The sequence below is a fragment of the Lithobates pipiens genome, unplaced genomic scaffold (genome assembly GCF_037356315.1).
Source record: "Lithobates pipiens isolate NorthernLeopardFrog02 unplaced genomic scaffold, aLitPip1_a1.2 Scaffold_18, whole genome shotgun sequence".
In the NCBI taxonomy this organism is placed as follows: Eukaryota; Metazoa; Chordata; class Amphibia; order Anura; family Ranidae; genus Lithobates; species Lithobates pipiens.
Genome location: NW_027507758.1, coordinates 564,396,529 through 564,424,237, shown reverse-complemented (window position 1 = coordinate 564,424,237; position 27,709 = coordinate 564,396,529). Strand labels below are relative to the sequence as shown.

Below are 27,709 nucleotides of genomic sequence, written 5' to 3'. Positions count from 1 at the left end.
CCTACTAGGATTTCCAATTGCCACTTGCAGGTCTGGTGCTGCATCTGTCCCCCGCCAGATCTAACACTGAGAACTGAACAATCAAAGACCTCTGATTGCTTGGTTCTCAGAGCTCCATGAGCAGAGAGACAGTGACTGTCAGTCAGCAGCTCTCTGCTCTGCCCCTCCTGCACTCACTGGAGCGCTGAGCTGTTTTAGAGGGTGGGAAAGGCTTGCTCAAGCTCTCACAGCTTGCTGAGAGGCTGAACCAGGTGCCGATCCAGTGACACTGTTCCTCTTGTCCACCTGTTGGAGCATACGCTGCGTGGAATAATGGACAGGGCACTTGAGGCAGAACAGAGGCAGGAAGAGGAGGACTTCCTTACCTCTCAGGGCCCCCTTTATCCAAACAGTGTTCCTGCTGCCCCACCCATCACACAGGAAGAGGATGAGGAAGAGGAGGAGGATTGTGTCAGCATGGAGGTGGAGCCTGGCACTCAGCATCAACAGCAGCAGTCTTTTAAGGATGATTTACAGTCCCAAGAAACCCGTGGACTTGTACGTGGCTGGGAGGAGGTGACTGCTGATCATGTCGTCCTTAGTGACCCAGAGGACTCCGGACCGAATGCCTCAGCTAACCTACGCTGCATGACCTCCCTGATCCTGCAAAAACTGCGGAAGGATCCTCGTATTCTTCGGATCAAGGTGAGGGACCATTACTGGCTGGCCACTCTCCTCTCCACAGTACAGGGTAAGGTTCCAGACCTTATCTTGCCGTCGCAGAAGGAGAAGAGGATGAGACATCTCCGGGAGGCCTTGCAGAAATGTCTGTGCAATGCGTTCCCAGAGACTGGGTTACAAATGACTGGTTCTGGACAACGTGTTGCTGAGGCTTCGGTCAGTCATAGAAGGAGTGGTGGAGAAGGTGGCCGTCTGACCGATGCGTTCAGACAATTTTTTAGTCCGCAGCCCCAAGGTATGATCGGTTCCAGCAACCATCGCCAGCCTCTGATTTACATGGTGCAGGAATACCTAGGAGCAAGGTCAGACTTGGACACCTTTCCCACCGAAAATCCTCTGGCTTACTGGGTCTTGAGGATGGATCACTGGCCAGAGCTTGCACAGTATGCGATTGAGCTACTGGCCTGTTCTGCATCCAGCATTCTTTTGGAACGCACATTCAGTGCTGCTGGAGGCTTTGTAACCAATCACAGGGTGCGCCTGTCCACCAACTCGGTTGATCGACTGACCTTCATAAAGATGAATCAGTCTTGGATCACGACCAGCTACCAAGCACCTGAAGCTGATGTAACCGAAATTTTTTTTTTGAAATGTCATATCCCTTCAAGACTGCCTATGCTGATGCTGAGTGAATGTCCTGTTATGTTGACTGACAATCCTCTTCCTCCTCAATGATCCCGCTGATAGCTTGGAAGAACATTTTTGGTTCTGGGTGACGCCACCAGTGGCTAAGGCCCAATTCTTCAGCTCCTGCTTAACAGGGGCGTGTAATTAAAATTTTTGATGCAATGCTTTGCAGCAGGGCTCATTCCTGCACTCCAACTAGAGTATCTGTGAGGGGTTGCAGTGTCATGGCACCAGCAACAGTGCCTAAGGCCCAATTTTTCAGCCCCTGTTTAACAGGGGCGTGTAATTACAATTTTTGATCCAATGCTTTGCAGCAGGGCTCATTCCTGCCCTCCAACTAGAGTTTCTGTGAGGTGTTGCAGTGTTGTGGCACCAGCACCACCACCACAACCACCAAACGCCCAATTTTTCTACCACTGTTCAACAATGGCATGTAATTACAATTCTTGATATAATCGTTCACAGCAGGGCGCTCCAGCGCCCACCAAGAGTCACTTACAGAGGGCTTACAGAGTTAACTTGTGGCAACACCAACACATTAGGGCCACATTTATGCAGAGCATATAGGACAGGCCCTTACTTTTAAACATCCAACTTACAAACGTCTCCTACTTGCAAACGGAAGGAGACAACAGGAAGTGAGATGAAAAAAGACGGACAGACAAAAAAATTATACAGGGGTGATAACCCTTCCCTATGTTTTCCAAAAAGCTTAAAAATAGATTTTTTGACTGGAGCTACACTTTAAAAATGTACCAGTTAAAAATTACAAACAGATTCTACTTAGCACAACAAACCTACACAGTCCCTGTCTTGTTTGCACTGCCTGTATACTGCTGTTCTGAGTACATAGGGCCTGAGGGCCCCACGCCTTTACTTTTTTTTATTTGGGTACGGGGTTCCCCTTAATATCCGTACAAGACCCAAAGGGGCTGGTAATGGGCAGGGGGGCTACCCATGCCATTTTTCTCAATGATTTTCATCCGTATTGCCGGAACCAGACATTACTTTAAAACTGCAAGCAGTTTTAAATTACTTTTTTTCCGTTAAATTTCATTTTGTGCAGGGACTGTTCTAAACACGGGAAACACGTGCCACTTCACAGGCATACTATAGACACATCCCCAGGCATGATATTTAAAGGAATATTTCACTTTAATCGTCATTAAAATCAATGCTCCAGAAAAAACTGCAATTTAAAAAATTTTTTTTTGCATTGATCCATGTCCCCAGGGACAGGAGCCGGGTCCCCAAACTCTTTTTAGGACAATATCTTGCATATTAGCCTTCAAAATTAGCACTTTTGATTTTGAACGTTCGAGTCCCATAGACTTTAATGGGGTACTAAAATTCGTACGAATTTTAGGTCTGTTCGAAGGTTCTGGTGCGAACCGAACCAGGGGGTGTCTTCCACAAACCCCATGTCCTTAAGGTATGAATGCTCCTCCACATGGATGTCAGAGATGCTGTCTTTCACACAGTGAAAGTATTGTAGGCTCTCTGCTAGGGATGCATCGAATGGGTTTTTTGGTGCCGAAACCGATACCGAAAATAAATCTTCCTTGATCCCGAAAACCGAAACCGATACCGAAACAGCACCGATACCGAAATTGACTATTTTAAAAAAATATTTTTATACAGGAGATGGTCAGAGACTGGGGACATGCTACAGGAGATGGTCAGAGACTGGGGACATGCTACAGGAGATGGTCAGAGACTGGGGACATGCTACAGGAGATGGCCAGAGACTGGGGACATGCTACAGGAGATGGCCAGAGACTGGGGACATGCTACAGGAGATGGCCAGAGACTGCAGGCATGGTACAGGAGATGGCCAGAGACTGCAGGCATGGTACAGGAGATGGCCAGAGACTGCAGGCATGGTACAGGAGCTGGTCAGAGACTGCAGGCATTGTACAGGAACTGGTCAGAGACTGCAGGCATGGTACAGAAGCTGGTCAGAGACTGCAGGCATGGTACAGGAGCTGGTCAGAGACTGCAGGCATGGTACAGGAGCTAGTCAGAGACTGCAGGCATGGTACAGGAGCTGATCAGAGACTGCGGACATGCTACAGGAGATCAATGCAGCCTCACTGTGCCCAGCAGCCTACCAGTGCCCGCCATGTAGCCTGCCTGTGCCTCACCAGTGCATATAAACATACACATATAAAAACGCACACACACACACATATATATATATATATATATATATATATATATATATATATAAACAAACATACACACATATAAACATACAACACACATATAACACATACATGCGCACACACACATACATATAAACATGCACACATATCACACACACACATACATATACATATATATATATATATATATATACACACAAACATGCACACATAGAACACACACATGCACACAACACACACATGCATACATACAAACATATATATATAGACAGTCTTTTTTTTAAATTGGCAGCTGCAGCTCTACATTAATCTCCATGCTGGGTACTGCACTCTTGGGGGAGGCAGAGATCACAGCACACACTGCTAGACGCCTCTCATTTGCTTTCACTTTCACAGTAAACATCGTGCCCAGCTCCTGCACAGCCGATTTACACATCGGCTGAGGAGACATATGCAGCCACCACTGTGGAGAGGGGGACTTTAGAGCAAGACCCCACAGGCTGACTGCAGCATGGGTGAGGAGGGAGGGGAGGAGGAGAGCTAAAGACAGAATGACACCCCCGTGATGGGCGGCTCCGGGGGCGGGGCCAAGCCATGCAGGCCCCGCCCCATTTTCAGCACCAGTATCGGCGGAAATTCTCTTTTTCGGCGGCCGAAATTTCGGTGCATCCCTACTCTCTGCTTCTCCTGCTCTTTCCTTCAGATTTTCCTTCTTTTTAATATGAACCTAACCTGGTAACAATAATGCTCTGCCTTGAGATACCTGCAAGTATCTGTATTGGTCTTCAAATTGATCCCTGTATCCAAATTCCAACACCCAGCCTTCATATCGGACCCTGACTTCTACCCAAGTCAAACTGAAACCCCACACTGGCAAGAACCACTGTAGTAAAACGACAGAACTTCAGTGGGCTGTGGAGACTTCAGCATTTGACACTTTAATGATTGATTGCAAAATTTAACACTGGAAAGATTTACAGTGCTGTGAAAAAATATTTGCCTCCTTCAGGATTTTTTATTCTTTGCATATTTGTCACACGTTACATCGGGCATAGAACTAACACAGCATTTCATTAATAAAACATCATACCAACAGTCAAACATGGTGGTAGCAGTGTGATGGTCTGGTCAAAGCAGCTGCTTTGTTGCTTCAGGATCTGGATGACTTGCTGTTATTTTGTTATTGATGAAACCATGAATTCTGTTCTCTATCAGAAAATCCTAAAGAAGAATGTCCAACCATCCGTTTGTGACCTCAAACTTGAGCACACTTGGGTTATGCAGCAGTACAATGATCTAAAACACAAAAGCAAATCACCTCTGAATGGCTAAAAAAAAAAAAATTGGGTTTTGAAGTGGCCCAGTCAAACTCCGGATTTAACCACTTACAGACCATTTTGCTGGTCAAAGACCAGACCACTTTTTGTGATTCGGCACTGCGTCGCTTTAACTGACAATTGCGCGGTCGTGCGACGTGGCTCCCAAACAAAATTGACGTCCTTTTTTTCCCACAAATAGAGCTTTCTTTTGGTGGTATTTGATCACCCCTGCGGTTTTTATTTTTATAAACAAAAATAGAGCGACAATTTTGAAAAAAAAAACGCATTATTTTTTACTTTTTGTTATAATAAATATCCCCCAAAAATATATAAAAAAAAATTTTTTCCCTCAGTTTAGGCCGATACGTATTCTTCTACATATTTTTGGTAAAAAAAAATCGCAATAAGTGATTATTGATTGGTTTGCGCAAAAGTTATAGCATTTACAAAATAGGGATAGTTTTATAGCATTTTTATTAATAATTTTTTATTATTTTTTTTACTAGTAATGGCGGCGATCAGCGATTTTTATTGTGACTGCGACATTGTGGGGGACCCATCAGACATTTTTGACACATTTTTGGGACCATTGTCATTTATACAGTAATCACTGCTATATAAATGCAGGGATTCCTGTGTAAATGAACTGGCAGTGAAGGGGTTAACCAGTGGGTGGCAGTGTAGGGGTTAAGTGTTCCTAGGGGTGTGTTACTAACTGTGGGGGGGTTGGGCTTTCATTTAGTGAACACTGATCTCTGCTCCAATCACATGGAGCAGAGATCAGCGTCACTAGTTGCTAGGCAGAATGGAGAAATGCTGTTTACACAGCATTTCCTCCATTCAGTCGTCCCGTGAGACGATCGTGGGGATGCCCGCGGCGATCGAGTCCGCGGGTCCCGCGACCGGACTCACGGGGGTCCCGACCAGCGCGGGAGCACGCCGCCGGCGGCGCGCTCCCGATGGCAGGGCGGCATTGAATATTGGACGTACCTGTACGCCAATATGCCTGCCCGTGCCATTCTGTCGACGTACATCGTCGTGCGCTGGTCGGGAACCTGTTAAATCCGATTGAGATGCTGTACCATGATCGTAAATGCCATTCATGCTTGAAAACCCTCCAATGTGGCTAAATTAAAACAATTCTGCAAAGAAGAGCAGGCCAAAATTCCTCCACAGCAATGTCAAAGACTCACTGCCCATTAAATCAAGCGCATGATTGCAGTTGTTCCCGCCAAGGGTGGCACAACCTGTTATTATATTTAGGAGGCATTTACTATCATATAGGGTCTGGCAGGTTTAGACAGCTTTTTTCCCTTAATAAATGAAATCATTATTTAGAAACTGCAATTTGTATTTACTTGGGTTATTTTTGTGTAATATTAAAAATTGTTGGATGTTCTGAATCATTTAAGTGTGACAAATATGCAACAAAAATATAAAATCAGAAAGGGGGCAAATACTTTTTCAAATCACTGTAAGGTCTTAATCATGTACAGCCTACATTACAGCCAGGACATAGGATCCAAGGAAACTCTACAGGGATGTAGCAATAATCCTGTGATACAATGAATCTGGCTACTTGGTAACATCCACTGGAACAATTCTTCAATATCTACATAGCAGGATACAACAGTAACATGCTAATGTGTTTTGGTGGTATGTGCAACTCTAACCCCGTAGGAGCCACTGGTGAATATGGGTATCTCCCAGCCTGCACAGCCAGGCACATAGAATTTTCCACACATGCTGGAGTCAGGAATTTTTCAGACACAACTCCTCTTCTACTCTTCTATCTCCATCACAATCTTGCTTGTAGAACTACACCTCCCAGGATCAGCTAGCAGTGACGAATTTATCCAACACAGACTCAGTCAGATACAGAGCAAATGCCCTTTGCAGGCAGGGACCACGGGACCCTTTGGTAGTGTAGCAAAAAGAAGTCTTAGTACTTAGTTGTCCTATTCAGGTGGCTACTGATCTCAGTACCACCTCTTCAGGCACTGCCAGCCCACTTGGCTGCAGCTGCCCCTTTCACTAGCCCTCCTGGTTACTTCTCCACAGTTCTCCCAGACTGACTCTGCATCCATCCCGGACTTCTTGCACCCAGTCCCTTAAGGCATGCTTCTCAGTCCTCTGACTGTAATACTCACTAGCCCTCCTGGCTGTCCTTCTCCCTGGAGATTTGCACAGCAGTGTTCTCCTGCTGTCCTCACTCCCATGCTTGCTGGTTTAGAACCCCTCTGTGTATATTAAAGAGGGATCCATTCCCCACCTGAGCCCAGGCCTGAATTCACCCCCCCCGCCAAACTAGAGGGCCACTCTCAAGTGCCTCCTAAAGCCTAACACTCCATCTCGTACCCGAACTCCACTGCCCTAGGCAGGGCTGACCCCGAGTATTTCAGAGGGGGCCTGCCCCCTGCCATTCCCTGTTGGGGATTGGTCAAGGCCCTCAGAATACTCCAGACAGCTCCTCCTCCCCTCCACACCCATCCTTCTGAAATCTTCTGCTAGTTTCCAGAAGTAGGGGGAAGTATCAGAGATGTTGCCCGAGAGTCATACCAGCCTCCCTGAGTCACTCAACCCTGACCAAGAAAAACACATAGGCTTGGCTGCCAGCCAAGCCTGAATTTAATTACACTAACAACAAAAACCTTACTCTAGCACTTTAGCAATGCTAGGGGTGCTATATATGGGCACATATTCTTAAAGCCACCACAAAGCGCAGTACTGAAATGTTTCACACCAGGTGGACCTTTCTGTAACTTTATATGTCACATAAATTCGTTCTTTCAAAGCTTCGCCTTTTATCGTTAAAAAGCCGTCCTTGAGCTCCATGTCCAGTGACTTTCCTTAGGCTGAGTTGATGTCATCAGTCTGCTACAGGCAGGAGGAAGCATTTCCTTAGTCTCCTCTCCCCTACTAACCCGACTGTGAAATTGTAACTTTGTCGCAATTCACATTGTTCTGCCATCCCCTGAGCCGGCAATCAGGCAATTCAATACAGGAAGCAGCTGCTGACCCTGGATGCTGAACAAAGCAGAGAAAATGGGCTTCTAAGTGCAGTAATAAAATACTTCAATGACCAGGAAGGGTTAAAAGCACTTACAAGATGGAAGTGAAAAACAGGCATATCAATGGATCCATAACACATCCAGTGGGATGCCTCCTGGGAGGGCCGTGCTGTCAGGACCAGCATGGAATACAGACAACCCAGAAGTGATGTCAGAGTGGGCAGTACATGTTTCTGAGCACGCACACTGTGACATCACTTCTGGTTGCCTAGATTCCATGCTGGTCCTGATGGCCCTCCATCTTGGATCAGAGAGACAGTATTTACCACCACTGGTTGGCTGGAACTTCCACCTGCAGCTGTCCTTACTCCCAGGAGGCATCTCGTTGGACGTTATGGATCCATTGATTTGCCTGCTTTTGACTTCCATCTTGTAAGTGTTTTTAATCCTACCTTGTCATTAAAGTGTTTTATTACTGCATTTAGAAGCGCCTTCTTCTCTGCTTTGTTTTTCCCATAGAGTGTGCTTCCCTCTTCTGAAGTGCTGCTGTGGTACAATAAGCACATCTCAAGATCCAGTCATGTACTGTTTGTTAAAATCTCCTTGTTATCCAGAGCACAATACTCTCCACACTCCTTGGCCATGGATGATGCCTGAAAAACATGGCGCCATCCTTCTAAAGAGTAAAGTTAGTGAAGGCATTGCCAGGGGAGCACTGTGATCTCTGAGAGAAGTAATAAATACCTTGACGTGTTACAATGACACATTAATAAGCATGCAAGTTTTAACACAAAATAATATAATAATAGTACCAGCTCCACTAACAGCTCAGCTTTGTGCTTCTTCAGATGTATTTGACAATAAAATGATGACTTTGGTACTGCAAGCTGCTAGATAATCTTCAACCAGGTAGCGGCATGGTTAATTGTTATCAGAGTGGTACAGTCTCGCAGATTCTGGCCCAGCACACAAAGTAGCCCCACTGAGCACATACACTACCTTAGATGGCTGTTGGGAAAATAATGAGCATCCTTCGCTGACATAAGCCATAACATTCCCAGCAATCATTTACTCCTGACTCCGCACAATGCGATCAGCGCTCGCAAACCTCCTTTTCATGTCTCATTCTGAATTATGCCATCGGTGACCGAGAATTGGGTATCAGGCGCAATTCTGCATTCTATATAATGTGTTTTTTACAAGCAACTGGGCAGCCGGCGGCAAGAAAATGCAATCAGCATAATAGATTTTCATCTGTTCCACTTTGATCTTTTCTAAAGAGTATGTTGTTCGGCTCAGCTGTTTCTGGTCACCCTGGGGGGCTTTAAAGCCCAACTCCAGCTTCATAAATACATTTAAAAAATCATTCCTTAGCTTGGGTAAAATAAAAAAAGCCATGTCTGCAATATCCTGCTCCTCTCCTGTTGCATTGAGAATGTGTGCATTGCCACGATCCACGTTACATGTGTTGTATTGCCTTTCATTTTGAATAACATCCAAACGTGCTACAACACAACATGGTGCGTCCAATGTTTGGGTCATTTGGGTATGTTGGCAGCCCATTATTTTCAATACATGTACCATTGTAAAGCACCCTTGGGAACTTTGGCTGTTACATAGTTACATAGTAGATGAGGTTGAAAAAAGACACAAGTCCATCAAGTCCAACCTATGTGTGTGGTTATATGTCAGTATTACATTGTAAATCCCTGTAAGTTGCGGTCTTTCAGGTGCTTATCTAATAGTTTCTTGAAACTATAGATGCCCCTCACTGAGACCACCACCTGTGGAAGGGAATTCCACATCCTTGCTGCTCTTACAGTAAAGAACCCTCTACGCAGTTTAAGGTTAAACCTCTTTTCTTCTAATTTTAATGAGTGGCCACGAGTCTTGTTAAACTCCCTTCCGCAAAAAGGTTTTCTCCCTATTGTGGGGTCACCAGTGCGGTATTTGTAAATTGAAATCATATCCCCTCTAAAGCGTCTCTTCTCCAGAGAGAATAAGTTCAGTGCTCGCAACCTTTCCTAATAACGAATGTCCTCCAGACCCTTCATTAGCTTTGTTGCCCTTCTTTGTACTTGCTCCATTTCCAGTACATCCTCCCTGAGGACTGGTGCCCAGAACAGGACAGCATACTCCAGGTGCGGCCAGACCAGAGTCTTGTAGAGTGGAAGAATTATTGTTTTATCTCTGGAGTTAATCCCCTTTTTAATGCATGCCATTCTGTTTGCTTTGCTTTGTTAGCCGCAGCTTGGCATTGCATGCCATTGCTGAGCCTATCATCTACTAGGACCCCCAGGTCCTTTTCCATACTAGATTCCCCCAGAGGTTTTCCTCCCAGTGTATAGATTGCATTCCTATTTTTGCCACCCAAATGCATTATTTTACATTGTTCTACATTGAACCTCGTTTGCCATGTAGTTGTCCATCCCATTAATGTGTTCAAATCTTTCGTACATTTTTTTCCAGTTGTAGAGAAGACGAATGTTTGATTGAGTGCATCCTAGTGAAATGTTTTGCCTCTTAATGTTTATCCTTCAAATCCTTTTGTATTCATAATACTTCTATATTGTTGCCTTGACTATAAAACCATAAAAAGGTATCAGTGCCATGATAACACAGCCAGGCGATGCATTTGGCAATAACTGAAGGTAGTGCACACAGCTGAATGGTGAGGGTCAATGTTACAGATCAAGGCTAGCCGTATATATAAATATTGTAGCGTAAATAAATTCACTGGATCCATGGTTACATGACAGTTATTTTTATACTTGTTTTTCCTATAATAAGTTGGTAAAATTAGTGTATAGCAAGTACACAGTGCAGCTGATGAGTTGCTGGTTTAACCCCTTTATAGCTCCATAGTTAGGTTGCAAAAAGACACAAGTCCATCTAATTCAACTAAAAATAAATAAATACAATCCCATATATATATTCCTTCACCCACAAATGATCCAGAGGAAAGCTAAAAACCCCAGCAAAGCATGATCCAATTTGCTACAGCAGGGGAAAAAATTCTTTCCTAATTCCCTGAGAGGCAATCGGATTTTCCCAGATCAATTTTACCTATAAAGGTTAGTACCCAGTTATATTATGTACATTTAGGAAAGAATCTAGGCTTTTTTTAAAGCAATTTACTGAGCTGGCCAGAACCACCTCCGAAGGGAGTCTATTCCACATTTTCACAGCTCTTACTGTGAAGCAGTGGCATCGCTAGGGGGTGGATTTTGGGGCTATAGCCCCGAATCTGAGGCCCATAGCCCAGAGTCTCTCAGAGGTTGTCGTGGCCTCTCTGCACCCGGGCAGCAATGGAGAGCGGGCAGGCAGCATGGGAGAGCTGAGCAGGTGAGAGAGCAGAGAGATGACATCATCTCTCACCGCCCGCCCTGCATTATCGCTGTTCCGCTCTCACTGTGCAGCCACGGGCAGCATAGAGATTACATAATATCTGACTGCCCGCCCCCTCTCTGGTGACCCTTATATAAGGAAGGGCTCTCTGGGGACCCTGATGTACATGGGGGAGGCTCTCTGGGGATCCTGATGCAAGGCAGAGGCTCTCTGGGGACACTGATACAAGGAAGGGGCTCTCTGGGGACCCTGATGTAAGGAAGGGGCTCTTTGGGGATCCTTATGTAAGAAGGGGGCTTTCTGGGGACCCTGATATAAGGAACGGGCTCTCTGGGGATCCTGATGTAAGGGGAGGCTCTCTGGGGACCCTGATGTAAGGGGAGGCTCTCTGGGGACCCTGATGCAATGATAGATAAATTCAGTTCCTCTAATCTTTCCTCATAGCTGAGCTCCTCCACGCCTCTTATCAGTTTGATTGCCCTTCTTTGCACTTTCTCCAGTTCCTCCCATATCCTTTTTGAGAACTCGTGCCCAAAACTGAACTGCATATTCCAGATGGGGTCTTTCTAGTGATTTGAACAGGGGAAAAATGATATCTCTCTCTCTCTGGAGTCCATACCTCTCTTAATACAAGAGAGGACGTTGCTTGCTTTGGAAACCGCAGCTTGGTATTGCATGCTAATTTTGAGCTTGTGATCTACCAAACCCCCAGATCCTTCTCCACCATTGATTCCCCCCTTCACTTCTATAAACTGTAGATCAATGCAATGACAAGAAAATGTGGGACTTTAAATGGGGGACATGAAACCATGTGTCTCCATCCCTATGTATATGTAAAGGGGGGTGGGGGGGTTGTGGTACTTTAAATGAGGTGCATCACTAACAGTGGATAGTTGATATCATGAACCTGATAGAGTACAGTAAGTATAGTAACAAGTCCTATTTGCAATCTCAGAACACCCAATAAGAGGACAGTATGCGACTGGTCTAAACTACATGGCATGTTCACCAATGGCAGGAGCCTGGCGGACAAGATGGGTGAACTAGAGATACTGTTGAATGAGGATAATTTTGATTTTGTGGGAATTTCAGAGACCTAGTTCAACAGCTCTCATGATTGGCTGGCAACCTTTCAAGGGTATTCCCTTTATCGCAGGGATAGAGAGGGTAAAAAAGGGGGAGAGGTTTGTCTATATATCAAGAATAATGTACAAGTGAATGTGAGAGATGACATCAATAACGGAGCTAGGGAGAAGATGGAATCCTTATGGGTAGAGCTCCAAAGGGATGAAGCTAAGGGGAAAATAATACTGGGAGTATGCTATAGGCCCCCTAACCTGAAGGAGGAGGGGGAGACGGACCTCCTATCACAATTTGGATTAGAAGCAACGATGAGAAGTGTTATCATAATGGGGGATTTTAATTATCCAGACATAGATTGGGCGGAGGGAACCACGCATTCGTCTAAAGCCTCATACACATGATATGACTTTGTACAAACTTTCCGTGGACTTTTGTACAAAGGGCGTTGGCCGTAAGTTTGTATTGCATACACACGATCTGACTTTTTAGGCAACAAACATGAACATAGTGACGTTTCAACGTACTGACGACACTTCAAAAGACACTCCAGCGCCACCTTTGGTCAACTTCTGTATTGTTGTCTGATCTTTTGCATTGGTTCTGAGCATGCGTCTTTGTACTTTGTACAAAAGTCCGATGGTTTTGTGTATACACGATTGGACTTTGCTCCATCAGACTTATGTTGTCAAAAAGTTTGTCCCTTTGCACAGCCAACAAAAATCAGATGAAAACCGAAAAAATTTATTCTATGGAGCATACACGCGGTCGGATGTTGCTCCAAAACAGCTAATTTGCATGTTTTTTGTCAAAAAGTCAGATCATGTGTACGGGCCTTAAGGCTCACCAGTTCCTAAATGTCTTAGCCCTTGTACACACGGTCGGACATTCTGACAACCAAATCCTTTGGATTTTGTCCGACGGATTTTGTCCGAAACTGTTGCATACACACGGTCGGACAAAGTTGTCGGAAAATCTGATTGTACATAACGTGATGACGTTATTTCGTTACCACGGGACTAAGTTCAGGCTAGTAGCCAATAGCTTTGGTCTAGGAATTTGATCTGAGCATGCATGGCACTTGGAGTAGGCTACACATGATCGGAGTATGTCCGATCAGAGCATTTTGTCGGAAAATTTTACGGACAAGTTGGAAAACTTGGTCCGTCAGATACTCTGACGGAAAGAGTCCGATGGAGACTACACACAGTCGGATTATCCAACAAAACGGTCCGATAGGACACATTCCGTCGGAATCTCCGACCGTGTGTACAAGGGCTTGCAGGAACATTTCATGGGTCAGATGGTGGATGCACCAAATGGAAACAAGGCGTTACTAGATCTACTGATTACCAGCAATATAGACCTGATCACGGATGTTTAGGAAACAGCGATCACAGGTCAATTGGCTTCAGTATAAATCACACAAATAAGAAACACAAGGAGAACACAAAGATACTGAATTTCAAAAGAGCCTACTTCCCTAAACTACGAACTTTGCTAGAAGATATAAATTGGGCCAAAATCTTAGAAACAAAGAACACGGAGGAGAGATGGGTTTGCTTTAAGAGCATATTAAATAAGGGCATTAGCCAGTGCATCCCATTGGGAAATAAATTTAAAAGAGCGGCGAACAAAAGTCCTGGATGGCTTAACTCTAAGCCCTTGTACACACGGTCGGAGATTCCGATGGAATGTGTCCGATCGGAGCGTTTTGTCGGATATTCCGACTGTGTGTGGTCTGCATCGGACTGTTTCCGTCGGATCAAATTTTCCAACTTGCCGGAAATATTTTCGGACAAAATGCTCCAATCGGACATACTCCGATCATGTGTAGAGAATTCCGATCGGACAAAGTGCCACGCATGCTCATATCAAATTCCTACATCAAAGCTATTGGCTACTAGCCTGAACGTAGTCCCATCATAAAGAAATTACGTCATCACGTTCTGAAAGATCGGATTTTCCGACAACTTTGTCCGACCGTGTGTATGCAACAGTTTCGGACAAGATCCGTCGGACAAAATCCGACGGATTTGGTTGTCGGAATCTCTGACTGTGTGTACAAGGGCTAATATAAAAATGCATATAAAAGCAAAGGAGAAGGCCTTCAAAAAATACAAGTCTGAGGTATCATCATCAGTATTCAGACTTTACAAAGAATGCAACAAGATATATATGGGTCCAATTAGGGCGGGTAAGATAGAACACGAAAGACACATAGCAGAGGAGAGCAAAAAAAATCCCCGAAAATTTTTTTAAGTAGATAAACAGTAAAAAAAGGGAGGACAGACCATATTGGCCCCATAAAGAGTGGGGAAGGACATCTGGTTACAAAGGGTGGGGAGATGGCCTAACATTAGCCTAACATCAATAGTATGCAAGCTCTTGGAGGGGATGATAAGGGACTATATACAAGATTTTAGTAATGAAAATGGTATCATTAGCAGTATTCAGCATGGATTCATGAAGAATCTTTCTTGCTAAACCAGTCTATTAGCCTTTTATGAGGAGGCGAGCTGCCATCTAGATAAAGGAAGGCCCATAGATATGGTATATTTGGATTTTGCAAAAGCATTTGACGCAGTTCCACATAAACATTTACTATACTAAGTAAGGTCCGTTGGCATGGACCATAGGGTGAGTACATGGATTGAAAACTGTCTACAAGGGCGAGTTCAGAGGGTGGTGATAAATGGGGAGTACACGGAATGGTCAGGGGTGGGTAGTGGGGTCCACCTGGGTTCTGTACTGGGACCAATCCTGTTTAATTTGTTCATAAACGATTTGTAGAATGGGGTAAACATTTGCAGCCAATACTAAGCTAAGCAGGGCAATAACTTCTCCGCACGATGTGGAAACCTTGCAAGAAGATCTGAACATATTAATGGGGTGGGCAACTACATGGCAAATGAGGTTTAATGTAGAAAAATGTAAAATAATGCATTTGGGTGGCAAAAATATGAATGCGATCTACTCACTAGGGGGTGAACCTCTGGGGGAATCTAGGATGGAAAAGGACCTGGGGGTCCTAGTAGATGATAGGCTCATCAATAGCATGCAATGCCAAGCTGCTGCTAACAAAGCAAACAGAATATTGGCATGCATTAAAAAGGGGATAATTCTCCCACTCTATAAGACTCTGGTCCGGCCTCACCTAGAGTATGCTGTTCAGTTCTGGGCACCAGTCCTCAGGAAGGATGTACTGGAAATGGAGCGAGTACAAAGAAGGGCAACAAAGCTAATAAAGGTTCTGGAGTATATTAGAAAGTTTGTGAGCACTGAACTTATTCTCTCTGGAGAAGAGACTCTTGAGAGGGGATATGATTTCAATTTACAAATACCGTACTGGTGACCCCACAATAGGGATAAAACTTTTTAGCGGAAGAGAGTTTAATAAGACACGTAGCCACTCACTAAAATTAGAAGAAAAGAGGTTTAGTCTTAAACTGCGTAGAGGGTTCTTTACTGTAAGCCCTTGTACACACGGTCGGAGAATCCGTCGGAATGTGTCCGATCGGAGCGTTTTGTCGGATATTCCGACTGTGTGTGGTCTGCATCGGACTATTTATTGTCAAGCTCCAGAGCAGAATATGAACCTCTTGGCCCCATCCACTGGATATTGACTCGATGATGAGACTGCGGGTGGGGGCTGCCTATTCAGCTCTCATCAACAAAATCATGCATGGAGAGGAATTGCACAAACGCGTTGGCCTCCCCTGTCCGATCACAGGCAGAGCTTCTCTTTATAATAGGTCTCCAGGTGATACCAGAAGCCCCCATGTCTGGATTACCTCCCCTTCTTGTCCGACTTTTGGGTGGGAAAGAGCCTTCAAACCCTGATCACAGTGACTTTGATCCTGAAGGGATTACCTACCTGCAGTAAAGGCCTAAAGGGGAAGAGGAAGCAGTCAGCAGGTATCTGTGAAGTGGAGTATGTAGCAGTTCACACAGAGGAGTCAGAGTGACAGACTGCTTATGACTTAGACGTCTCCTCTTTGGGGACCCCTAAGGCAGGAGGGGACGTAACCTTGTTAAGGGACAAGTTTTTCAGGCAGTGAGCCAAACGTTTGATTTTTGTACCAGGTGTGTGAATTGTTTTGTTAAGTTTTGTGCAGCAATCAAGCCGTTTTTTTTCCTTCTTGAGTAAAAAACGACTTGCATCTAGCAAATGCAGTACATTTGCGGCCACGTAAAAGCATGGTACTGCATTTAGGCGTGATTTTAAGAAATTGCGCCGGCAATAATTTTTGCGCGTGTCTGCGTGTTTGCCAGCCCATTGAAATTAAAGGACTGCCCTAGACGAGCAATGCAGAAGAGTAGGTGTGCTTAGACGCACCCTTTTGGTGTGAACCAGCCCTTACTCCAAAAAAAAATGTTTCTTTGTTTCTGTTGGAGATTTTTTCCCCCTAACTTCATGTCTGGTGAAACTGAAACCAGCAGAACAGGAAATAAGGGAAAATCATTCTAATGCAGACTTGGATAGCGGTAAATCTAACCTAAACAAAGTCTTGGCTACTCATAAACTTTAACTGTTTTGCTGTAAAAAAAACTGTTTACAGAGTTCAATAGCTGAAGGTCAGAGGAGCATTTCCATTAGTCGTTCAGTTAGCTCAGTCTGCTTGAGAACCATTTTTTTGATATACAGGAAGGAAACTCTACAAAAGTGTATATGAAGCAGTCATCATTATAAGGAAAGAAAGGCACAGCAGCCTGGATGTAGATGTGACCGCAGTGACCCCCTGTTCATATTTCGCTGGGAAATTACATAAAATGTGACTGTTGGATTAAAAATGTTCCAATGTGTAAGAATATGTGCACTCGCTGTTCCCCAGCCCAGCTCATTAGATAACAGTGTAATGACTTTACTGTCCTCACCAAGAGAAATGAAGGGCATAATACCGCCACAGATCAAACAATGACCCCAACACAGCAGATAAAACAAATATGTGAAGGGAAACTGCCTTATCAGCCCTGGAAGAGATTGTATTATTATCAGGAAAATGGCACGGGGGAGCCAAATCCTTCATAGCACACTACATTAATACAGAGAATTAAAGAGGACTGGAATCTTTATAAAGGTTTTTTCTTTAACCACTTGCCGACCAGGCCATAACCGAATGATGGCTACAGCGCAGCCAGCTAATTCTGAGAGGGCATACAATGACATCCTCCCGAGTAAGAGCTTCTCGCACACCCCCTGGGGCATGCAGTGGTGAACAGTTCCTGGTCTATGAAGTCTGCTCTGGGCTGCTGCAAAATGGGGGCACCAGACTGGTCTTGTGCTGGGAGGATTAGAGGATTAGGTAAGTGAATCTCCTTTCTCCTCTCCCCTCGACAAAAACAAGCACTTAACCCATGCAGTGTAAACACAGCCCCACTGCATGGGAAAACTTTTTTTTTTTGGCAGGAGTTGGGCTTTAACACCCGCACTTGTGCCAGTCTGTGTCCTTGCATTCCCTGTTGGCAATTCTAGGGAAGCTGGACCAGAGGAGCAACACCCCTGACTAGGGGTCATCAACTTGGTCTCCACAATGTACATAAGAGCTATCTACACAAGTCATTGTAGACTCCTTGGACAGTGTTTAACAGCAACTATAAATACAGACTTGTGAGTTCAATGTGTAGATTGATCCAACTAATGTGAGACCTGTTTGTGGTCTCCAGTGTGTTCACATAGAACCTTAGGTCCTTTTTTATATCTACTTAGCCAAATCCTATGCAGACCTGTCCCTGATATAGCCCATGGGAAACCTGTCGATGGTCGGCAGTGTGTTTACAGAAAATCTTAGAAAACTCTCTTTTACATCCACTCTAACTCATCTACTAGGCCACTTCCTGTGCAGTCCTAGCCCCATCCCAACCCATGGGAGACCTGTCGATGGTCTGCAGTGTGTTTACATAGATCCTTAGAAATCTCTCTTATACCTCTATTCTTATCCATCTACTTGGTCACATCCTGTGCAGACATGTCCCTGATCCAACCCACTGGAGACCTATTAATGGTTGGTAGTGTGCTGAACTTTGGGAAGCTCTTTTATACATCTACTTGATCACAACCTGTACATACAGTACATAAAACACAAGAAGCTGTTATTCCTTTTGAATATTGTTCATTAATCAATACAGTGTGATATCAGCATATTTTTAATCGAACACATACCAATATTTAATGGTGTCAGCACTGTGATGTCTTACAATTGCAATGTTTAGTTATTTGCTCTTACGCCATGAATAATTGATATTGATCTACTCCTAAGACATACAATAAAGAAACATCAAAGAAAAGCCATCTAAGCAAAGGTCATCAACTCAGTCCCCACCAGGTAGGTGCCAGCCATCTACAGGAGCTCTTATTAAATACATGGCTATAGTATTCTGCAGCAAAAAAAAAAATACAGACTTGTAATTGTGCAGATCTGTCATTGATCCAACTCATAGGGAACCTATTGATGGTCTGCAGTGTTTACACAGAGCCTAGCTCTCTATATAGCTACTTGGCCACATCCTGTACATATATCAAACACAAGATTTTATCCTCTTGGGTATTGTCATCTATTGTTCAAGATACAATAGAGTGTGGTCTCAGCATGTTTTTAATGTGCCACATGCCAGTATTTACTTGTGTCAGCACAATTACTGCATTAAAGTTTACTGATGATCTCCACCACCGCGGTTTATTGACATTGATCTTCTCTATACTAAGAGATTTACAAGCCATACTATGGAGAGGCGTCAATGAAAAGCCACCTAAGCACACCTTTAGGTTATATATATCCTTTAGTATTTTTGAAAAAATGTAGGACCTAGTCTGTACGAACCTGGTCGCAAATACCAAACGGCTCTATTAATTTTCAAAATGTACTCACTACGCTTTGATAGGCACATAATAGTTAAACTAGAAAGCCTATTTATAACAATCACCTACAGATGATTTTTTTTTGTTAAGCTATAATTTGCCGGATTTTGCTTCTTACACAAACTGTACTTCCCCTATGATAATCAGAAAATTCTAATGCTTCTTCAAAGGCACAAAGGACACCTGTGGCAGATGCAAAAAGCACAAAGAAGTTTGAAACCTAAGTGCCAGATAAAAAAATAAATGTTTCCTAAACGCTACACACTGTTCTTATAGAGACATGGTCATCTTGGCATGCCAATGTAGGATCACAATATCCATATAAATACTCTCCCCAACCTCTTATAAATACTTTGGCATCTTCCCACTGTTCCTGCCTCCATTGCAACCAACACTAAAATCCCTAGTGTCTGCTGGGGTTGGATGCTAAGTGAGCAGTGACATCATGTCTTTGGTGAGCCAAACCACTGGCTTCTAGGCTCCAGAAATGTAACTGGGGAGGAAGTCACATGTTTCCCCATTACCAGAGACACTGTCTTCAATGTAGGCAGGAGCTGTGGGGTTTGCTGGTAAGTGATTACTAGGAATTCCAGGGACACTGTCAGTTTGCCCCCCCCAGCCACACGACTCAGATTCAGCTATAATATATCATTCATAAGTAGACAAACCCAGGTTTTTACCACCTGGCCTGCACAAGGACTGAATAGTCTACATCAACTAGGGATCTGACATTCTCTGAAATTGTTCAGACTTTGGGCCTGACCATTGAGAATAACCAGAGGCTTTGTCAAAGGCTTTGTCATGTACCAATGACTTCAGAAGACACTACAGCAGCCTTGGTCAACCTTTAAACCCATGAAGAACCCTTAGGCCGCGTACACACGGGCGGACTGTTCGCCCAACTTTGTTCGTCAAATAATCCGACAAACAGTCCGCTCAAAATTTGCATGAACGGACTTGACCACACACGATGAACGAACAGTCCGCTGAAAGCGTGCGCGATGACGTGAACGGCACGTACGACGGGACGAGAAATTCGACGTCCAATACACTGCAATGCAACCTTCGCCGTGTAAATCCTTTCTGAGCATGCGCGAAACTTAGTTTGTCGAACAAGCCTACACACGAGCGGACTGTCCGCTGAAACCAAGTTTCAGCGGACTGTCTTACGGGAATTCCGAAAAACTTTGTTCGTCAGACTGTCCGCTGAAACTGTCCGCTGAAGCCCACACACGAGCGGACTGTCCGCTGAAACACTGTTCAGCGGACAAAGTTGGGCAAACAGTCCGCCCGTGTGTACGCGGCCTTACAGATAATTTCTAGGTCTTGGGGAATCTCTACTAAAACCAATTCACTGGTGGTCAGTGGGGAAAAATTACCCTTACTGTGGGAATCAGTGGGAAGAATGCTCTTCTGACAGCGGTGGTCAGACTCATGCCACTGGTTCAGCCACAGATTAAGGGACCCCTAGCAGCCTCTGGCACAACCCTAGGGTTTCACAGAACCCTTGTTGGGAATGGCTGCTCTAGAGTGTAAGAGTTAGTTTATACTTGCTTCAAAACATGGCTTCAGACAGGCTTTGTTAAAGCTCTCTGAATGCCAGTCAAAGCCCCATCACTAAATAAAATGGGCAGCTTACAATCCTGCTTATACCTTGCTTTTGCTTTGCTTCGGCTTTGCTTCAAAAATTATACCACATGTCCCTTTAGTGGTGCTTCAAAGCGTCTTTGAAGCCTCTATAGAAGTCTATGGCAAAGCTCGCTTGATGCACGTGCAGATTTTGAGAGGCTTTAATTCAACTTTATCTTCCCTTTGTTTTGGAGAAATTGCAGGTATGAGATATCTCCACACACACAGGGCATCTGCCAAGCTTCAATAAAGCTTCAAAAAAGCATAATCGAAGCATCACCTAGTCTTCATCAAAGCACCACAGAAACATCACCGAAGCTTCATAAAAGCACCACCAAAGCATCACTGAAGCTTTATCAAAGCACCACCAAAGCATCACAAACACATCATAAAAGCATGTTGAAGCGGTAGGCACTTAAATGTGTGTTGAAGCCGAAGCAAGTGTAAATGAGCCCTTAGGTTCCACACATATGGGTCTAGCCTGAGTATGTTAGGCAGCAATATATATAGGCTTTGTCTGCTTTTACGTTCTGATCTTCAATTGGAAAATGTAATGAAAGGTGTGGGGGGGGGGGGGGTTCATACATTTAATCTCAATTAGAGCTATAGCCAAAACTACTTTTTCTCATTTAAAGCCCTGTTGCAGAAAATTTCTTCATTTTCTGTTCCAGAAACGTGGAATAAAGTGAGCGGAAATCTTTACAAAGTAAAATCTCCTCTAAGATAAGTGTCCCTATAGGTAAAATTCCTCCTTACCAATTTCCCACTGTATCCAAAACTGAAAAAAGGCTATGGCTACAGATGCCTTTTGAATACTAAAGCAAACAGCCAGAAGTTCTGGACAAAATAAAATACAAGGAAAAAAAGGACAAACCCACTCATCTTTAGCAAATAAAGCAAAATCATATGCATGATATAGATCAGCATTTCTCAATCCTTTTACCATAGGAAACCCTTTCAACAATATCCAGGTCTCATGGAACACCTGCTAAAAAACATTTTATATACAAATTGTGGTATGTAAGCCACACCACATTGGTGGTTAATGAAAGGTGGTCCCCTTACACTAGCAATCAGTGGAAAGAATGTTCCTTAGATTGATGGTCAGTCAGAAGTGAGAAGAATGCCCTCCTCCAGGGGCAGCTAACATGATCATTGGTGCCAGCAGTTTCTTTACTACCAAAAGAGAGGAAGAGCTCCACTGGTCCTATGCTGTTGGCTCTGTCAAGTGGCATTGGTGACAGAACTATGCAAGCAATATCAGGTGGGTGTTTATTCTACCACTGCTCAAGGAACCCCTAGCAATCTCTGGAGCAACCCTATTTGAGAAAGGCTGAGGTAGATAATGAATAATCTTCAAGAAAATATCTACATGCATGCATAGTACAAAATACGTAGACGCAACATTTTTTTTTTCTGGTGAACGTATCTGCCTGAAGCTCCAGCAAGTGGCAGGGAAGGGGGCCCTATCTACACAGGAGGGCAAGTAGATGGTTGCCCCTTCATGTATGATCTCAGCTCAGAATAGAAAATTATTCATTTTGTGTTAAGGAAGACTTCACGTTTTTGAGTTGGGGTAAGATTTCGGGAGCTATTTATAAAGGATGCAATGGGGAATTTTCCAGTAAATCCTTTATTGAGAGTCAGTCATCCTGAATTCCACAGTTACCTTCACTCAATTTACAATAGGATGAATGATCACCTGGCAATTGCAGCATTGGTTGAACATCTTTTAAATCTCCCCATACATATGAAAATAGATATATGTTGTCAATAGTTCACTCTTTTTATAATATAAAACATTACATAAAAAAGTGTCCTATTCCCTCTACTCCCCTCCCTTCCCAGAGCTAAGCAGCCAAACATAGCAAGCATGCTGGTTGGTATCCCCATAGCAAGGGACCCTGCTATGTTAACACCAGTTCATATGTCCTTCATAATTGGACCGGTATGCTTTGAAAGGAATTCCCCAATAGATATGGGTGCCCTCCTCAAAACACAGCTGCCTGAAGCTCCAGCAAGTGGCAGTGAAGGGGGTCCTATCTACACAGGAGGGCATAGTAGATGGTTGCCCCTTCATGTTGAACTGATTTTATGGACCCGTCGACCATTAATCACCATGAATTCAGATAAGAAGGTGTAATGGAAATTTGTAGGTTCTGTATATAATTGTATTCTATTTTATATGTATTGCACAATGCCCTCACTGTGCACACGGCACTAACAATGTTTTCAGTACATGTTTTGCATTCTTTCAAGTCCTGATTAGAATTAGCCTGCCTATGTAACGCCCCTTGTTACCATAAACGTACAATTGTAATATTAATGTGATACCTACGTAATCATGTGTATAAAAACCTTCAAATGCCTCATAATAAAGGAGAATGGTTATTTGGAAAGATGCTGAGCGTATCTTTTGGGTCTGTTCCCTACTGCAGTAGTTATTAATTTGGAACCACTAATCAATATGAGGATAGGAGTTGCCTATCATCAAAATATCCAATATCCATTAAACATAAATACACACCCCACACATATTTTTAAAACCCATATTGATCTATTTTAACCACTTCAGGACCGCCGTATTGCCATTGTACGTCAGCACAATGGCACAGGCAGGCACAATCACGTACATCTACGTGATTGCCTTCCAGCGGGTGGGGGGTCCGATCGGACCCCCTCCCGCTGTTTACGGCGGTCCGATTCGGTCCAGGAGCGCTCCGTGATGAGGGGATGGCCGTTGGTTTTCGGCCACCCCCTCTGGATCGCTCCTGGCCAATGAGAAGCTTCCTCCCCTGTGTATTGTTTACACAGGAAGGAGGAAGTGATGTCATTCTCCTCGGGGCGGTCTTTTTGACCGGACTACGAGGAGAAGACTAAAAGTAAGTGTGCACCAACACTACACTGACATGTAGGTACACACAGGCACACAAACCCCCCCCCGATCCCCCCCCCGATCGCCCCCGATCCCCCCCCGCCCCCCCTCCCCCCCCAGTCACAGTGTCACTGATTGCATTGATCATTTCTTTACTGATCAATGCATTCAGTGTCAGTTGTGACAGTAAAAACTGTCAGGACAGTTAGTGTTAGGTCCAGGGTAGCCCCCTATCACCCCCCAATAAAGATTTAACCCCCTGATTGCCCCTAGAGTTAACCCTTTCACCCCCTTTTGCCAGTGTCACTAAGCGATCATTTTTCTGATCGCTGCATGTGTCGCTAGGTAGCTAGTTATTTTTTTAGGTTCACCGCCAGGTTTTTATATCGCTAGGTACCCCGATATACTACCCAATAATGGTTTTAACCCCCTGATTGCCGCTAGTTAACCCTTTCACCCCCTTTTGCCAGTGTCACTAAGTGATCGTTTTTCTGATCGCTGCATTAGTGTCGCTACAGTCGCTAGGTAGCTAGTTATTTTTTTAGGTTCACCGCCAGGTTTTTATAGCGCTAGGTACCCCGATATACTACCCAATAATGGTTTTAACCCCCTGATTGCCGCTAGTTAACCCTTTCACCCCCTTTTGCCAGTGTCACTAAGCGATCATTTTTCTGATCGCTGCATGTGTCGCTAGGTAGCTAGTTATTTTTTTAGGTTCACCGCCAGGTTTTTATATCGCTAGGTACCCCAATATACTACCCAATAATGGTTTTAACCCCCTGATTGCCGCTAGTTAACCCTTTCACCCCCTTTTGCCAGTGTCACTAAGCGATCGTTTTTCTGATCGCTGCATTAGTGTCGCTACAGTCGCTAGGTAGCTAGTTATTTTTTTAGGTTCACCGCCAGGTTTTTATAGCGCTAGGTACCCCGATATACTACCCAATAATGGTTTTAACCCCCTGATTTCCGCTAGTTAACCCTTTCACCCCCTTTTGCCAGTGTCACTAAGCGATAATTTTTCTGAACGCTGCATCAGTGTCGCTAGTGTCGCTAGGTAGCTAGTTATTTTTTTAGGTTCACCGCCAGGTTTTTATAGCGCTAGGTACCCCGATATACTACCCAATAATGGTTTTAACCCCCTGATTGCTGCTAGTTAACCCTTTCACCCCCTTTCACCAGCGATCACAGTATAAGTGTCACTGGTGACGCTGGTTAGCCAGTTAGTTATTTAGGTTCCCCTGTCAGGTTTTTATATAGCGCCAGGGACCCCCATATACTACCTAATAAAAATTTGAACCCCCTGATTGCCCCTAGTTAACCCTTTCACCACTGATCACCGTATAAGTGTTACGGGTGACTCTGGTTAGTTTGTTTTTTATAGCATTTTATATTCAAATCCGGAAGGCAGTGCTTGGTTTTCGGGGTCCCGTACGTGGCTAGGCTCCCAAAAAGTCCCCCACATGTGGTATCCCCGTACTCGGGAGAAGCAGCAGAATTTATTTTGGGGTGTAATTTGACTTCTGCCCATAGCATGTGTGAGCAATATATCATTTAGTGACAACTTTGTGCAAAAAAAAAAAAGTTTGTAATATTCCCGCAACTTTTGGCAAAATATAAAATATTCCACGGACTCAACATGCCTCTCAGTAAATAGCTTGGGGTGTCTACTTTCCAAAATGGGGTCATTTGGGGGGGTTTTGTGCTATTTTGGCATTTTATGGCCTTCGAAACTGTGATAGGTAGTGAGGAGTTAAATCAAAAATTTGCACCCTTAGAAATCCTGAAGGTGGTGATTGGTTTTCGGGGTGCCGTGCGCGACTAGACTCCCAAAAAGTCCCACACATGTGGTATCCCCGTACTCGGGAGAAGCAGCAGATTGTATTTTGGGGTGTCATTTCACATATGCCCATAGCATGTGTGAGCAATATATCATTTAGTGACAACTTGGTGCAAAAAACAAAAAGTTTGTAATATTCCCGCAACTTGTGGCAAAATATAAAATATTCCATGGACTCAACATGCCTCTCAGTAAATAGCTTGGGGTGTCTACTTTCCAAAATGGGGTCATTTTGGGGGGTTTTGTGCTATTTTGGCATTTTATGGCCTTCGAAACTGTGATAGGTAGTGAGGAGTTAAATCAAAAATTTGCACCCTTAGAAATCCTGAAGGTGGTGATTGGTTTTCGGGGTGCCGTGCGCGACTAGACTCCCAAAAAGTCCCACACATGTGGTATCCCCATACTCGGGAGAAGTAGCGGAATATATTTTGGGGGGCAATTCCACATATAACCATGGCATGTGTGAGCAATATATCATTTAGTGACAACTTTTTGTAAAAAAAATTTTTTTTTTTTTTTTTTGTCATTATTCAATCCCTTAGGACAAAAAAAATAAATATTCAATGGGCTCAACATACCCATCAGCAATTTCCTTGGGGTGTCTACTTTCCAAAATGGGGTCATTTGGGGGGGATTTGTACTGCCCTGCCATTTTAGCACCTCAAGAAATGAGATCGGCAGTCATAAATTAAAAGCTGTGTAAATTCCAGAAAATGTACTCTAGTTTGTAGACGCTATAACTTTTGCGCAAACCAAAAAATATACGCTTATTGACATTTTTTTTACTAAAGACATGTGGCTGAATAAATTTTGCCCTCAATGTATGACTAAAATTTAGTTTATTCGATTTTTCTTATAACAAAAAGAAGAAAATATCTTTTTTTTTCAAAATTTTCGCTCTTTTTCCATTTATATCGCAAAAAATAAAAATCGCAGAGGCAATCAAATACCATCAAAAGAAAGCTCTATTTGTGGGAAGAAAAGGACGCAAATTTCGTTTGGGTGCAATATTGCATGACCGCGCAATTACCAGTTAAAGCAGCGCAGTGCGAAATTGCAAAAAGACCTCTGGTCCTTAAGGTGTTTATTGGTACGGGGCTGAAGTGGTTAAACAAAAACTTCCAGCAATTCTCTGAAGATATCCAACGGCACCCAATCTAGCAGTGGCAGGTCAGGGGAATAAAGAATAGGGTCCCCCCTTCCTTAATGATTGAAATCCATTTGAGCACAAAGGAAGTTCCTGCCCCTGTCATGGTAAGCACCCACCTCTGTGGAAGGAGTACCCTGTGACATCACTGCCCATCTTGGAGTAATATCAAATATGTGTATTTTCCAGCACTTTCCATAGACATGTAGGAAGCCAATATCCCAAGTATCGAACATGCAGCAAAACCCAACAATGGAGCAAAACGCATTGGAGGGCATGGCCTGAACAGAGCTTGGCCTGAGGCTGCTTTTGCTATAGACATTATTAGGTGTTCCTGGATGTGTGACACTTGAGATCTTTTCTTATTACATGTTTACACATTGAGACAAGCTCTTCCCCAGGTTAAACTCTTTATCGTGAGTCACCGGACCTGGACAGATAAGGAGCCTGGAGCTGCACCGCAGATATTAGTAAAAATAAGCCAATATCATATCAATGCTCAGGGGAGGTAACATTCATCCAACTGTACATGTCCACCAAAGAATTCTGGGCAAATTTCGGATCAATAACAGGTAAAATCATTGATAAATATACCCCTTAGACTGAATTCACATCTTTGCATTTTTGATGGATGTGTTTTTCATTGAAATCAATGGAAATTTATTAAAATGCATGCATGTCCCAACTCTGGGGGCCTCGCATCAAGATCATACAGAGCCAAGGCCTCAAATCTGGACCAGTCATTAGTCCTTAGAAGTTAGGACCCTGAGCCTTGTAGGTACCATATATGACCATTTACACTTCAGCATATGTAATGCCTACTCCATAACTTCTATCATAACTGTGCAGATTCATATTGATTACTTTAGGCAACACAGATAAAACATTATTTCATATTACATTTCCATTTAATTTTCCCTTTCCACATTTTCTAAATTTGTATAGATAGTGTGTCAGGACAAGTCTGATCATTGGAGGAGAGCAGGCTGAGTTCCCAGCATAGCTAGAGGACTGACCATGTTGTGCCCACATGCCCAGTGTGGTCAGTTTTAAATAGGAAAGCAGAGGGACTGACAGGAACACCAGGGTTTT

At 43.8% G+C, this 27,709-nt stretch overlaps 1 protein-coding gene across 16 annotated transcripts in view; it reads right to left on the bottom strand.

Annotated features, from left to right (window-relative positions):
* OTOF (otoferlin) overlaps nucleotides 1-27,709 on the bottom strand; it is a 529,099-nt gene that overhangs the window by 438,136 nt on the left and 63,254 nt on the right. The gene's annotated exons all lie outside the window — the stretch shown is intronic.